Consider the following 15046-nt stretch of genomic DNA (forward strand, 5'->3'; position numbering starts at 1 on the left):
CACTACAGCTCGAAGCCCTAGAAAAAGAAAAACAGACCAACACCAAAAGTAGTAGAAGACAGGAAATAGTTAAAGTCAGAGCTGAAATCAATGAAATTGAGACAAAAGAAACAATACAAAAAATTGAAAAAATAAATAGTTGGTTCTTTGAAAAATAAAATTAATAAACCTTTAGCAACACTAAATAAGAGAAGACGAGAGAAAACCCAAATCACTAAAATTTGGAATGAACAAGGAAATATCACAACAGACAGGAGTGAAATACAAAACATAATTAGAAGCTATTTTAAAAATTTATATTCCAACAAAATAGAAAATTTCAAAGACATCAACAGGTCTCTAGAGACATATGAATTGCCTAAACTGAAAGAGGTGGACATACACTATTTAAGTAGACCAATTTCAAGTAAAGAAATAGAAGAAGTCATCAAAAGCCTACCAACAAAGAAAAGTCTGGGACCAGATGGGTTCTCAGCCGAGTTCTATAAAACCTTTGAAGAAGAGCTCATTCCAATACTTCTCAAAGTATTCCATGAAATAGAAGAGGAGGGAACCCTCCCAGACTCATTCTATGAAGCCAGTATCACGCTGATACCTAAACCAGACAGAGGCACGTTGAGGAAAGAAAATTTCAGACCAATATCCTTAATGAATATCGACGCAAAAATTCTCAACAAAATTTTAGCAAATCGCATACAAAAACATATTAAAGAGATAGTGCACCATGATCAAGTGGGTTTCATCCCAGGGATGCAAGGTTGGTTCAACAACAGGAAATCAATAAATGTAATTCACCATATCAATAGACTTAAAGTGCAGAATCACATGATTATTTCAATAGATGCAAAAAAAGCATTTGATAAATACAGCACTCCTTCATGCTCAGAACACTAGAAAAAATAGGGATACTGGGAACATTTCTTAACATTGTAAAGGCCATCTATACTAAGCCCATGGCTAATATCATTCTAAATGGTGAAAAACTGAAAGCATTCCCCCTAAAAACTGGAACAAGGCAGGGATGCCCTCTTTCACCACTTCTATTCAATATCATCCTTGAAACTCTAGCCAGAGCAATTAGATAGACCAATGAAATAAAGGAATACGATTAGGAAAAGAAGAACTCAAACTATCCCTATTTGCTGATGATATGATTATATACTTAGAGGAACCAGGAAATTTCACCAGAAAACTTTTAGAACTCATAAGTGAATTCAGTAAAGTAGCGGGATATAAGATCAATGCACATAAATCTAATGCATTTTTATACACAAGTGATGAATCTTTGGAAAGAATAATTAGGAAAACTACCACACTCACAATAGCCTCAAAAAATAGTATACATGGGAATCAATCTCACAAAAGAGGTGAAAGACCTCTACAATGAGAATTACAGAACACTAAATAAAAAAAAATTAAAGAAAACCTTAGAAGATGGAAAGATCCCCCATGTTCTTGGATAGGAAGATTAATATTGTCAAAGTGGCCATACTACCAAAAGTGCTATACAGGTTCAATGCCATTCCAAATAAAATCCCAATGACGTACCTTACAGAAATAGAGCAAGCAATTATGAAATTCATCTGGAAGAATAAGAAACCCAGAATAGCTAAAGCAATCCTTAGCAGGAAGAGGGAAACAGGGGGTACCAGATCTTGCAATACCAGATCTTCAACTCTACTACAAAGCAATAGTAACAAAAACGGCATGGTATTGGTACCAAAATAGAAAGGTTGATCAATGGTACAGAATAGAGGACATGGACACAAACCCAAATAAATACAATTTTCTCATACTAGACAAAGGTGCCAAAAATATGCAATGGAGAAATGATAGTCTCTTCAACAAATGGTGCTGGGAGAATTGGAAATCCATATGCAACAGATTGAAAATAACCCCACATCTCTCACCATGCACAAAACTAAACTCAAAATGGATTAAGGACCTCAGAATCAGACCAGAGACCCTGCAGATTATAGAAGTAATATTAGGTCCAGATCTTCAACACGTCAGCTTAGGATCAGACTTCCTCAAAAAGACTCCCATAGCACAAGAAATAAAAGCAAGAATCAATAACTGGGATAGACTCAATCTAAAAAGCTTTCTCTCAGCAAAGGCAACTATCAGCAATCCAAACAAAGAGCCTACAGAGTGGGAGAAAATCTTTGCCAATCATACTTCAGATAGAGCACTAATCTCTAGAATCTATAAAGAACTCAAAAAACTCTACACCAAGAATGCAAATAATCCAATCAACAAATGGGCTAAGGAAATGAATAGACACTTCACAGAAGAAGATCTACAAGTAATCAACAAATATATGGAAAAATGTTCAACATCTCTAGTAATAAGAGAAATGCCAATCAAAACCACCCTAAGATTCCATCTCACCACAATTAGAATGGTGATTGTCAACAATACAAGCAACAGCAGGTGTTGGCGAAGATGTGGGGAGAAAGGCACACTCATCCATTGCTGGTGGGGCTGCAAATTAGTGCAGCCACTCTGGAAAGCAGTGTGGAGATTCCTTAGAAAACTTGGAATGGAACCACCATTTGACCCAGCTATCCCACACCTTGGCCTATACCCAAAGGACTTAAAATCAGCATACTACAGAGATACTCCCACATCAATGTTCATAGCTGCTTAATTCACAATAGCCAGATTGTGGAACCAACCTAGACGTCCTTCAATTGATGAATGGATAAAGAAACTGTGGTATATATATACAATGGAATATTACTCAGCCATAAAGAATGATAAAATTATGGCATTTGCAGGCAAATGGATGAAATTGGAGAATACTATGCTAAGTGAGATCAGCCAATCTCAATAAACCAAAGGATGAATGATATCGCTAATAAGTGGATGATGACACATAATGGGGGGTGGGAGGGGTTAGTGTTAGGGTTAGAGTTGGGGTTAGGGAGGGGAGCAAGAATGGAGGAAGGAAGGACTCTTTGGAGGTAAAAGAGGGGTGGGAGGAGTGGGGGGAAGGGAAAAAACTACAGAATGTATCAAACAACATTACCCTATGTAAATTTATGATTACACAAATGGTATGCCTTTATGCCATGTACAGAGAAACAACATGTATTCCATTTGTTTACAATAAAAAAAGATATTTTAAAAGATGAAAATAAATAAATAAATAAATACATCCAAAAAACTGAAAAGGTATCCATGGAATATAAATTACAATGCATTCCATATTCTTCTTGTTACATGGATGTTTAGACTAAGAGAGACCTCATTGCTTTTGAGTATTACTAATTGCTGTAAATGATGCAAAACATTTGCCTTCCCTTTGACAATTTAATATGGAATACACTAATTATCCAGAAATGAAGACTAGAGTTATTATCACTCTAAGCTTCTAAATCCTGATAACTTGAAAAGGAGCAATTTTGAAAGGTACCTTAAGAAAATAAATTAATTTTTACCCTATATTTTATTTCAAACAAGAGAGAATTTATTTTAGGCTGGGATTACTACTACATATAACTTTATATTACACATAACTTTATGTATCTGATTGAGATATAAAAAATAACTAAAAGGTTAAATTAATACTTTATTACATTGGATAAAAATTACATAAGCAATACCGAAAAGTTAAATCTTGGCTAACAATAAATAGAACAATGCTGACACCAATTTATTTATTATCAATTTTACTATTAATCTCCCAACTTTGAGAAATAAGTACAACAAATTATTTTCTATAATTTTTGGTAATTAATAAGATGGAGGGCAGCTTTCTAATTAATCTTTCAGGTGCTTAGACTTAGTTATAAGGAGGTAACAGACAGAGGTATAAATCTGCTTATCCTATAGCTTTGCAAGTTGTCAAATGTAGTTCACCCAATACTTTACTCTCTTGCTCATGAGAAGATCATGAACTAGCATGCTTGTCCAAATAGGTTTCTGTTCTACAATCAGAATTTTGGTATTGGTATGAAACAAAATAAACAATCTCTCAAACTCAACTAGCTAAATATCACAGGATTATACACAAGCAACTTTTTATCATTAATGAAAATGACTATCATGTAATTCCTAAAACTCTGATTTTCACTGGTCATAAAAAAAGGCAGAACTTTCATAAGGATCAATAACAACTTACAGTGTAAAGACTGAAATTTAATTGGCCCTCACTTGCTTGAAGCTCCAAGTGTATTTAGTATGTAATAAAATATATAAATAATGAAAGCAACAAAGGTGATTGTAGTATCTCATGAGCTAATTAAAATTTCTTTTCTATCTTTTTTGTTTCTTTCTTTTCTTCTCCCTTTTTTAAGTACTGGAGATTTAACCCAGGGCCACTTTACAATTGAGTTATTATTTTGAGTTAGGATCTTGCTAAATTGTTTAAGGACTTTGCTAACTTTCTGAGGCTGGTCTTGAACTTTCAATCATCCTGTCTCAGTCTCCCAAAGCACTGGGATTGCAGGCATGCATCAATGCACCTGGCAGTAATCAGAATTTCTTAACAGCCTGTGAGAAGATAAAATTTGCTTTGCTTGCTTTAAAGAAGTTAGAGCCAAAATTTAAAGCACTTAGAGTATTCCCAGATAAAAGTGGATTTTTGATGGTCCTTGACATTCTTTTTGCATTTTGAATACTCATGCATGGTTTGTCTGTCACACCCATTGATTTTGCAGTTATATCAAAGAGCAGTAAAGGCAGTTTGACAAAGAGAGAAGGGAAATAATAAAATAAACTATGTTCAAGAAGAGACTGTATAATCTGTGCAAACTTATGTAAATAACTTGTAATTTTTTGTTTAAACATAGGTGACCCACTCATTTTCTTTTTAAGAAAGGAAATATAAATAGGAATTTATGCTTCAAACAAATAGAAAAATAGTAAGTGAGAAGAAGTATACAAATTGCCAAAGACAAATTCACCATTTAAAAAGAAAATTTTTAATCCATTACTGGGCAATAACTTGAAAAACTCATACTTATAAAAGTTAGTGAAATTTCCCAAATGTGAATCTATTGTAATAATTTGTGAAAAATTAAAAATGCAATTTTGGAAAACTGCATGTTTTTTTTAAAACTAAGTTCTATGAAAGCATTCTGACAGTAACAAAAATTTCAAAGCTACTCTACAAAGTTCTTTCTCCTTCTAGTAGAAACAATTTACTCAAAACAAAAAGGACATCTAATTTTGTCGTACTTTCAAGTCCCTTAAAATCAGATTACCTAAAATGATATAAGTAAAGAATTACCAATGAAATTATCAAGCACATAATAAATGCAGTCATGGTTGCAAGCATATAAGGGACCCATTTTCAGAGGCGGTTTTTAAATTCTTGGGTCTTGGGACTTATTTTAATTTCTCAAAATTGATTAAAAACCCCAAATATTTTTTCTTATATTTATTAGTGCTGGTGTTTGCCATAAAATGAAAAAAAAAATTTAAGCATTTAGTTATGCATTAAAAACACCTCTCATGTTAGCACAAATAACATTTTTATGAAAAATTTTTTCCAAGAAAATTAGTAAAGAATGAACTTATTAACATTTCAGTAAATGTGTTTGGAGTTTATTTTGATAGAAGATAGCTGTATTCTATATTTGTTTTTGCTTTCTATCTGTTGTGATATGTTGCTTTACTCCATGTCACAATATACCATAATATACATAGCTATAAGAAGAAAATAAAATCTCACAGTTATGATGTTTGAAAAGAGGATAAACTTTTAAAAAGTATTTTCTAATTGTGTATAGTGTTCTTTGATATATTAGAATTAGATTAAGTGTTTTCTCAAAGGTTATATTGTAACTAAAACTATCAATAAACTATTAATACTTACATTAAAATTCACTAGTCTATCTTGCACTTTAAATGAACATTTTACCAACATAATTCTATAATATGAGGTGGTGATAACTGGAGACATATTTGTCCTTGAGTTATAGATTAAAATTTTTATATAATTTCATCAAAATGAGAAAAGGAAAACCTTTATTTGTTAATATCACCACTGATTCATCAGAAAAGTATCTAAGTAGTGGGAAGATAGTAAGCTTAAAGTAGCAGATCTAAATTTTCAGAATCTAATTTGTATTTGAAAACCTTAATTTTATTATTGGCATGGAATACCTGCAGTTGATTTCCTTGAAGTGACAAGCTTACTTCATACACTTTCAAGAAAAATCTGCCAAATATCTAATTCTGAATAGCCACAGTTTGTCTGTTGGTCATTTATTCAGGTAAAAATGATATTCCTTGAAAAGTAAAAAAAAAAAAAAAATAGCAACAACAACAACAACAACAACAACAAAAGGGCGGTTAGTTCAGCTTGTAGGCAATAACCCAAAAATTTTTCCTTGAGATAACTATAGTATTGCTGTGCACAGTCCATGTGTTTTTTATATAATTCATATTTCATTATACATACACAACACAAAAATACTAGTCATTTACTCAAGAAGGAAATTTAATAAAATTAATGTGTTTTACTGCTTTGCAAAATATTTTAAGTGTAACTGAGACTTTTTTTCTCAGTGGTGAAGAATACCATGATATACTTTGGTGGCACTGCTTGAATGTATACCAGGAAACAGAAGTTTTATCCTTATTGCTTCTGGATCAACAGTGCAAATATTAATAAAGGGAAAAAAGCAAATAACATTTAGTGCACTTCTACTAATATATTTTATACCTCTGGACAACCCCTTAAAGGGTATCAGAAACCAGGGTTCCATGGGCCACACCTGGGAACCCACACCTCTTAAGTATTTTTGCTAACAATGAACATAAACCACCCACAAATTTCTGTCAAATATTGTTCAGTGGGCTCAGAGAAAATTTCCAAACTCACATGAAAGTGATAACACATTGTGACAATGGGTTTTTTTTTTTATACCTAATCACCTGGAAGTATTGATAAATATTTAATCATTCCATACCAAGATCTGCTAGATTTAATTCCCCTTTTTCATTAATTAGAAGGTTCTGTGGTTTCAAGTCTCAATGCAACACCATTCTTCTGTAGTAATAAGTTAACCCACATAGAATTTGGTAGAGAAACAGCTACGAAAGTAAATAAGTAAAAATTAGTCTTACAGATATCATGATATAATTTGCTATTAGCATAAGCTATGATAAGTAGAAAAGCAACTGTTTTAGAATAGTAAAAAAATTTCTGTCATTTTAAGGACAATGTCTTTTCCATTTTGAGTTGTTTTCTCAATTTGAGTTCATTGTTCAATCTGAGGCATCTAACATTTTTGTCAACAGTGTCTATGAAAATAAATATTATAAATATAACAAAATTTTGTTTTCATAGTGATAGCTCATTTATTAGAGAAAGCAGCCTAAACAGATGTATCCTCTATACTATAAAAGCTTATAGTTTGATTATAAAATTACAGTATGTCAATCAAACACAGGCACTTCCTTCCTTAAAAATATAAAACTTCTGATCTGGGTCAGCACCATTAAATATGGCATTGAACTTGGTGGCTTTATGTAAAGTCTCAGGTATCAGAGAGAATGGGGCTGCATACCCTGGCAAATTATCAGTTATAAAAATAACTCCATCAGCTTTTAACACCTACTTCCTGGACACTTTACTTTTAGCAACTCCTACTCAGTTTTAAAATCAGCTGTGATTCAAAGAGGGGTAATGCACTCTAGTGCTCTGAAAAAAGCAATTCTTATAAGGCTAATGTTAGAGGTTTTGTTGTGGATTGTGGTGAAAAAAGAGATGTGGAACACATCTTGAATTTCTGGGGTTACCAAAAAGAACTTTAAGTACTGAAGATTCAAGGGGTAACTTGATTCACTTGTAGATTAAAAAATAAAAAAAAACAGTATCTGAATACCAAGAATAAGCCAAGGCAGCAGATGATTAATGGCAGGAATGTCTTTGGTGGTGTTTTGGAGGGGATGTAGTAGGGATTGAACTCAGGAGCACATTACATCAGAGCTATGCCACCAACTATTTGAATTTTAATTCTGAGACAGGGTCTAATTAAATTGCTCAGGCTGGTCTCAAATTTGTGATCCTACAACCTTAGTTTTCCAAGTAGCTTGTTTGTGGGCATGCACCACCATTCCTGGCCTGAATAAATTGTAAGCTGTGAAGTCTTCAGATACCACATATTTATGTGTTTTGAAAACTCTAAACTCACTACTTTATTATACTCCTGGTGGGTTGCATTGGGGTTACAGTGGGAAACACCAGTACCTTTCAATATATTCCTATTAAATTTACATGTGGAAAACATTAAATGTGATTTTAACAAAAAATAAAATACTTTGCAACTATTTAGACCTAATATAAAAGACTTCTCAAACCTCTGTCAAATTATAATTATAGACTATTTTCTTTCCAAATTATTGCTAAAATAAAGGAGAAAAAACAGAATTTTAAAAACTGAGATCTACAAATAGCTTTCACAACACCTTGCAAAGGAAAATGTAAACAACCACGATGAAAACAAACCTCATGGAATGTGTATGGAAATACTTTTAAAGCCTTGTTCTAAAATTCTTAGCAATGTGCTAGCAATATGCTCAGACCTCTTTTTCATTAACAGAAACTGGCTTTCCTTTATATTAACCAAATTCACTATTTAAAAAAAATGCAGGTTTGAAGGTACTGATTTACTATCTACAGAATTATAAAGGTCTCAAACACACCAGATGGGACACTTTATTTTCAAAATAGGTTTCTACAAATTGTTGGTGAACTTTGGAAAAATAAAATTTTGAAAATTAAAATATATCACTCAGGACAAAGAAGTCTATAAGAACACAGGTATGTCAAGTGCTTTATTTATCTGATAACTTGTAGATTTCTTCTGGATCTGATAATTATAGAAAACTTCTTTAGCATTATTTGAATTCTTAGATATACTACAAAAACAAATTAACTTATGATTTCTGCTAACAATACAGATAGTTACTTCAAGCAAAGAAATCACAGTAACTATATGTTTCTTGTCTTACATAATGCACAACCCTGAAAATTCACTGTTATTTTATAATTTAATACCATTTTATATATATTAGGGGAGTTCACCATTTAAAGGTGGCCTTTGGCAGAATGTATCCATCATTTGGATTTTATATCAGAAAGTAAAATATAACCACAGATTTATTCTACACATATAGGACAATCAGTTTTAATGTGAAATAAAATATCACAAATATTTTAGAAGACTTTTAAAATGAAGCAATTTTACAAAAAGTATGATCCTAAGAAATCTGTAGTAGAGTAAACAAAGTAAATAAGACAAACAGAAAACTGCAAAGACTGGTTCTGAGGATGGTATATTACACTGTCCAATCTAGCTCATTTTCTTTACACTTTAACAATACACAATAAAAATACCTTTACATTGTGCATACTCATGATGTTCCCACAGTAATCCATGTACTGCTTTAGGTCTTTATCCTGAAAAATCATAACATTTTACTACATGATAACATAGTTTTCAGAATGTATGACTAATTCACTTAATAGTGTTTAATTTTTTAAAGAAAATAGATTTTCAGGAAGAGATACAGAATACACCACCTAATCTATTTAAATACCAATAAATAAACAAAAATGACCCTGAGACTGTTTAAAAAGTCTAAATTTCTATTACTAAAGTAAACTAAAATACTGAGTTTTTATTAAAAGTTTACCAGATACTCAAGGAACAGAGTCAAAGATTTTTCTGTGTGAACAACATCTTGTAAGGTTATTATGTTTGCATGTCTTAAATTGTTTTAAGACTGAAACTGTAAAACAGAAATGAAAGCCAATTGTTTAGTCTGTGGAAGGTAAGATTTTACAAAAACATGAAGTAAGTTTAACATATAAACCAACTGTGTATAAAATTATCTTAAGTTAAAAACAGTAATCTTCCAAGGGGATTAGTAGTAGAAAAATGAAATGTATCAACTTTTTCTTTCTTTATGAGTTTGAGTTTGATATTATAGTACCTGAAGTCATCTCTAATATTACAACTATCCATCTTCTGCTATTTTTCCTTGAATGTCAACTTTTTGAGCCTCTAATATTAATTTTAATATTAATTATAGTACAAATATGCTTTTTTCCACCATGTTGCTAATCAGTTGCCTCAAACATTATTTATTTATTTATTTATTTTGGTACAAGGGATTGAACCTGAGCCACATCTCCAGCCCCTCTGTTTTTTCTTTAATTGTTATTTTGAGGCAGGGTCTAGCTAAGTTGCTGAGACTGGCTTCAAGCCTGTCCCCTGCCTCAGCATCCTGAGCCACTGGGATTAAAGGCATTTACCACCATGCCTGTTTCAAACCAATTTTGAATAATTCACTTTTTAAATAAAATGGTATAATGACATGTTTATACACAGTGCATTTATTTCTTATATTTAATATATGCAGCTAATTTACAATTACCATGTGTCCCATGTTCCACTATATATAACTTCTCTATCAGATATTTATCCATGTCAGTACTTTTAATGTTTTCATAGTATTTCACTATACATTAAGAAAATTAATTTCTTTCCACTGAATATGTTACTTTTGGAAATAATATTTGAAGATCTATTTATATCTTCTGGTAACCTCTTATTTCTATATGATTTTATTTTTTTAAAATTACTCTTATATAGCTTTGGTTTTAAAATAGTCTAAATAAATATACCTTCTCTTTTTGCTGTACTGGGTGTGCATTCTTCATTTTCCAAACAGAGCTCTTGTAATGCCACCAAATTCTCTGTCAGTTTACTTCTTCCTTTATAAACTGCTGCATATGTGCCCTATAAAACATATTTTGGAAGAAAAAGTCAAGAGTACCATAAGAGGGTAACAATGAAGAACAATAAAGAGACCTACCTGAATTTCTAATTTGTAAACATGCTGAATTCCATCTTGCAGAGAAACTCCACAATGTCCAGTATTAGACTTTCTTATAGCAAGTATGACTTTCAGTTACATATGCACAACTTTCAGGTTTTTGTAAGATTAAAAGTGTCTCAAAAGTATAAAACAAGAATTTAATTTATGTTTGGTGCTTTATTTCAAATTAAGATTTGGATCAATAGTATTAAAATCAAAGGTGCATTCCCTGTAATGGTGTATGAAGATTGTCACTGAGCACATTAAATGAAAAAATCATTTTACTGTTAAATCAAAAAAGTTTTACCCAGGTTTCCAAACTTTTCAAAACCTTTTCACATTAGTTGTTTAAAAAAGAAAAGAGATTCCCTGTCAACTAAGTCTATTATTTTCATTCCTGCTGTTTATTTTCTATTACTTCTACCCTTTATTATTACTTACTGTTTATTTATTACTTTTTACTTATTATTTTCTTGCACTTTATTACTGTGGAAGATAGAATGTTTCTGAGTTAGTAGCATTACAGATAGTGACAAGCACTAAATAAAAAGCATATTTTAAGAACTTCTTACCCTTCAATGAAATATTTTTATTTCTAAAGTTATTTTTAAGAAATTTTAACTCATTCAATTTCCCATGACAGCACAGACAGGAGACTGCTAGGAGGCTAAACAAACAGATGCCTATTGTGTTACCAAGAAAGCAAAATAATTTCTGTTTCAATAAAAGATTTTAAGCCTATTAAAAATTACACATTTCCTCTCAAACTGATAGGATACTTTCAAGTATTGAAAGCTTCATTCCTCCTAATTTTGTTACCTTTTCAGAGCAAGATATAATTCTTTAGACATCAATGTTCACAATTTTCCAGGTTGGCAAAACCATACACTTAGATGATGAACAAGAAAGTCTTACATTTTTGAAATAAGAATTTATTTACCTTTCCATGTTTTTCTAATTTGATGTAGATTTCCATTTTCCCAAGCCAAATTTCTGACAGCAAGCAAAACTATAATAAGTTGAGTATTTATTCTTAAAATTTATCTCTTCCTCAACATCTAAAACTCTCCAATTCTACAGTGTTTAAGAATAGAAACAGTTGGTTACAGTCAAATTGTTGAACATCTTTCATGTTTCAAAATATACTTCATGTTGGAATATTGAAAGGGTAGAAAACATCAGTATTCATAATTGAAACAGTCAACCTACCTTACACATTGATTGGATAATGGTCTGCTGTGAATGCTTTGTTTTATTTTAAGAACCCAAATTTTAAACTACCACAGATTTTAAGATACTAAAGAATCTTATAAAATTACTACTTGATTTTTCTTTTAACAAAATCACAAAAGAGCAGGGCTGGGAATATGGCTCAGTTGGTAGAGTGCTTGCCTTACAAACACAAGAACCCAAATTTTAAACTACCATTTTATTTTAAGATACTAAAGAATCTTATAAAATTACTATTTGATTTTTCTTTTAATGAAATCACAAAATATCAGGGCTGGGGATATAGCACAGTTGGTAGAGTGCTTGCCTTGCAAACACAAGGCCCTGGGTTCAATCCCCACTACCACCAAAAAAAAAAAAAAATACAAAATAATTTTCTGACCAATCTTTAAATTTCTATGGAACCTTGAAACCAAAAAGAAGCTAAAAAGATGAGTTTCACGTTCTCCGATCATAATACAATTAAAAAGAAAATCAATTTACATTCTACTGTAGATCAGGAAACATGCAAACACAGATCCAGTAATGTAAGTCACATTTTTCTCTCCTTAAAAGTTTAAAAGTCAGTTCCTAAACTCTTTCTTTTAAACCTTAAACTCACTACTTATTTTTTATGGAGTCAATAAATGAGGTAGATGGAATATATCAAAATATGTCACAAAAACACAATATATCCAATGTATATTTAAAAAGAAAATTTTAAAAAAGTAAGCAAACTTAACATCAAAGATTGGAAAAACAATATACACAGGTGGAAAATAGGAACTGAAAGAACAAAATAAAAAAAAATGAAAAACAACAGTAAACTGAACCCAAGAAAAAGAATTTCCTTAAAATCATTTTCTAAAATCCCTTTGCAATAGAAGATACAATAATAATCTAAAAAAGGATTCACTTCTTTCGTAGAAGATGCTAATGTCTTTAAATAAAATGCTAGTGAAAGGAAATAATGCATAACTTCAGTTTTTATAGGTATATAAATCATATTAAATTATTAAAATATTGCATTGTACTCCAGCCCTACAGAATCAAATTTGCAATTTTTCTGGAGTTGTCAAATAAAATAAAACTGATTCTTGATGATTAGACTTGGCATCACTTACTACTTTAAACAATAATCTTTCCAAAGTTAAATGGCCAAAAGTAGAGGAGGTCCCACAAAGCAATCAATTTTATCCTTTTGTTACAATGAAATACACCAAGTTAAAATGATGTAGAAAACTGCAGGTCCAACTAAGAAGTTCTTTTTTTTTTATTGTAAACAAATGGGATACATGTTGTTCCTCTGTTTGTACATGGCATAAAGGCATACCATTTGTGTAATCATAAATTTACATAGAGTAATGTTCTTTGATTCATTCTGTTATTTTTCCCTTCCCCCCACCCCTCCCAACCCTCTTTTCCCTCCAAACAGTCCTTCCATCCTCCATGCGCGCCCCCGTCTCTAACCCTAACTATAACCTAACACTAACATTTCCCTCCCCCCATTATGTGTCATCATCCACTTATTAGTGATATCATTCGTCCTTTGGCTTTTTGAGATTGGCTGATCTCACTTAGCATAATATTCTCCAATTTCATCCATTTGCCTGCAAATGCCATAATTTTATCATTCTTTATGGCTGAGTAATATTCCATTGTATATATATACCACAGTTTCTTGATCCATTCATCAATTGAAGGACATCTAGGTTGGTTCCACAGTCTGGCTATTGTGAATTGAGCAGCTATGAACATTGATGTGGGTGTACCTCTGTACTACGTAGTACGCTGATTTTAAGTCCTTTGGGTATAGGCCAAGGAGTGGGATAGCTGGGTCAAATGGTGGTTCCATTCCAAGTTTTCTAAGGAATCTCCACACTGCTTTCCAGAGTGGCTGCACTAATTTGCAGCCCCACCAGCAATGGATGAGTGTACCTTTCTCCCCACATCCTCGCCAAAACCTGTTGTTGCTTGTATTCTTGATAATCATCATTCTAATTGGGGCGAGATGGAATCTTAGGGTGGTTTTGATTGGCATTTCTCTTATTACTAGAGATGATGAACATTTTTTCATATGTTTGTTGATTGCTTGTAGATCTTCTGTGAAGTGTCTATTCATTTCCTTAGCCCATTTGTGGATTGGTTTATTTGTATTCATGGAGTAGAGTTTTTTGAGTTCTTTATAGATTCTGGAGATTAGTGCTCTATCTGAAGTATGATTGGCAAAGATTTTCTCCCACTGTGTAGGCTATTTCTTTGCATTGCTGATAGTTGCCTTTGCTGAGAGAAAGCTTTTTAGTTTGAATCTATCCCAGTTATTGATTCTTGCTTTTATTTTTTGTGCTATGGGAGTCCTGTTAAGGAAGTCTGATCCTAAGCTGGCATGTTGAAGATTTGGACGGACTTTTTCTTCTATAATCTGCAGGGTCTCTGATCAGATTCCGAGGTCCTTAATCCATTTTGAGTTTAGTTTCGTGCATGGTGAGAGATATGGGTTTAGTTTCATTTTGTTGCATATGGATTTCCAATTCTCCCAGCACCATTTGTTGAAGAGGCTATCTTTTCTCCATTGCATATTTTTGGCACCTTTGTCTAGTATGAGAAAATTGTATTTATTTGGGTTTGTGTCCATGTCCTCTATTCTGTACCATTGATCTACCTTTCTATATTGGTACCAATATCATGCCGTTTTTTTGTTTTTTTTTTTTTTTCATTCCGATTGAGCTATCTCCCCAGTCCACCATGTCATTTTTGTTACTATTGCTTTGTAGTAGAGTTGAAGATCTGGTATTGCAATACCACCTGTTTCACTCTTCCTGCTAAGGAGTGCTTTAGCTATTCTGGGTTTCTTATTTTTCCAGATGAATTTCATAATTACTTGCTCTATTTCTGTAAGGTAAACCATTGGGATTTTAAATGGAATTGCATTGAATTTGTATAGCACTTTAGGTAGTATGGCCATTTTGACAATATTAATTCTTCCTATCCAAGA

The 15046-nt window shown here is 32.1% G+C and overlaps 1 long non-coding RNA gene across 1 annotated transcript; it reads right to left on the reverse strand.

Annotated features, from left to right (window-relative positions):
* Positions 1 to 6777: 6777 nt before the first annotated feature.
* On the reverse strand, positions 6778 to 10759 carry LOC306652734. Its single transcript, XR_013761521.1, has 4 exons — positions 10649 to 10759; positions 9655 to 9750; positions 9356 to 9418; positions 6778 to 7047 (listed from the first exon to the last, which is right to left on the reverse strand). It is a non-coding gene; the product is annotated as an uncharacterized lncRNA (long non-coding RNA).
* Between the last annotated feature and the right edge of the window lie 4287 nt (positions 10760 to 15046).

The sequence above is a fragment of the Sciurus vulgaris genome, assembly GCF_902686455.1.
Source record: "Sciurus vulgaris genome assembly, contig: HiC_scaffold_560_arrow_ctg1, whole genome shotgun sequence".
NCBI classification, from domain to species: domain Eukaryota; kingdom Metazoa; phylum Chordata; class Mammalia; order Rodentia; family Sciuridae; genus Sciurus; species Sciurus vulgaris.